The sequence below is a fragment of the Protopterus annectens genome, chromosome 8.part0, assembly GCF_019279795.1.
Source record: "Protopterus annectens isolate FY-2018-M chromosome 8.part0, PAN1.0, whole genome shotgun sequence".
Taxonomy (NCBI): domain Eukaryota; kingdom Metazoa; phylum Chordata; order Ceratodontiformes; family Protopteridae; genus Protopterus; species Protopterus annectens.
In genome coordinates, this window is record NC_056741.1 from 1957586996 (window position 1) to 1957588742 (window position 1747).

Consider the following 1747-nt stretch of genomic DNA (forward strand, 5'->3'; position numbering starts at 1 on the left):
GAAGTTCTTCAGAGTTTTGTTACACCTGAGGTTCCAGAAATGCTTAGCTTTGCCTCACACTCTTGTTCGCCACATTAAAAATAACAAGCTGTTATGCTTCAGTACTTAAGCAGTATCATAACAATTTTTTTATTCTTGCAGACTAATTATGTGTAAATCAACTTAAAAAATCCAAGCTTTATTAAACAGAAAGTGGTATATAAATGAATATCTCAGTCCTTGCTCTCAGAGGTGGAGAAGAAGTGACAGTTTACCATAAACACACACACACACACACACACACACACACACACACACACACACACACACACACACACACACACACACACACACACACACACACACACACACACACACACACACACACACACACACACACACACACACACACACACACAGAAAAAGGGAAACAGGCTAGCAAATTGTTTAATATAGTTGTGTAGAAATTAAAGTGCATTGCTTAGAGTGTTTTATTCTAACGACAAAATCCACTATGGATGACTGCACCTGATGACTCTATGTCTTATTTAATAAATTCCTCTTCTCTGAATGAAGAATTATATTATTTTAGAGACAAATCCCTCATACCCAACCAACTGCAGAGGGATTTTCTCCTCTCTACTTCCTTGGCTTATATGATCAACTCAAATGTTGCTGTACCTCAGAAAGTAGTCCATCTGCAGTGACCTCCTATTAACAGACTACATTTCAAACTCACAAACATTATCAGCCAAAGAGGTAGTCAAAAAACTGATTTACTCTTCTCTTGTTATAGTAGGGAGAAATTTGTGAGAAAAGATCTGAGTTCTTCACTGCACATTTTAAGCTTACAGTGAAAGTGTACATCATGCCCAAGGTGAGCACCAGAGCTCAGGTCAGGTGACCTTGAAAACATATCATTATTTCCTCGGTTAATAATTCATGTAAGCATCCTGAGCTGTTGAAGCCATCTTGGAAATGGTATCAGTATAGATGGCAATTTCTGTTTGTGACTGCAGTAAAGAAAGTGTGAACACCAAAACAAATGGGCTATCTCAAGCATGAGGGGCGGTAGCAAAAAAGGTAACACACCTGCAGCAGGAAGTGGAGTGTGTCAGAGTTTTTTAGTGAATATGCTGCACCTTAAAGACTAGTATTTTACTTAGTCTGGTCAGGAAGTAGCTGATTTATAGTAAGTATAACAATAAATTCAGCTCTTATAACTAGAAATTTTAAAAAGTTTACCATTGATAAGTATAAATTGTGGGTGTTATAATTTCAAATTGTTTTCTACTTCTACAAATAAGTAAGCTAAAACAAATCCTAATGTGGTGTAACTTACTAAAGCAGTCTAGTAATACAGAGCAAAGCAATTTATAAATGTATTTGCATATAATTGTTTCGCATGAATATGATGGTAAAGACATACTAGCATAATATGCTTAGTGGTTATAAATAGATTAACATTGCTGTACAGGATACCCTTTTATTTTTCCAGCTAAGTTATGGGAACGTGAGGGTGCTTCCTGTAAAATAATGATAACTCTTTAATAAAAGACATAATCTGTTAAATACATGCATAATACATAAATACTTTTGAGTTGTATTTAGTTCTACATAATACTATATACACATCTATGAAAGCAATCCATTCATAGATTTTAACAATAAAAGTCAGCTGTGCATGTGAGTCTTAGGATACAGTTGTGTTAGTCTTACTAAGGCCAGGTTTTATCTCCAAGCCCAGTATGACTTGAACTTAATTAAC

The 1747-nt window shown here is 35.4% G+C and overlaps 1 protein-coding gene across 2 annotated transcripts in view; it reads right to left on the reverse strand.

The window, feature by feature from the left end:
- Positions 1–739: 739 nt before the first annotated feature.
- Positions 740–1747, reverse strand: part of TAT (tyrosine aminotransferase) — a 261202-nt gene continuing 260194 nt past the window's right edge. For both annotated transcript variants that reach the window (XM_044081482.1, XM_044081481.1), the window contains exon 12: positions 740–1747. This exon is cut by the window's right edge and continues 333 nt beyond it. The gene's annotated coding sequence lies outside the window, so the exon portion shown is untranslated.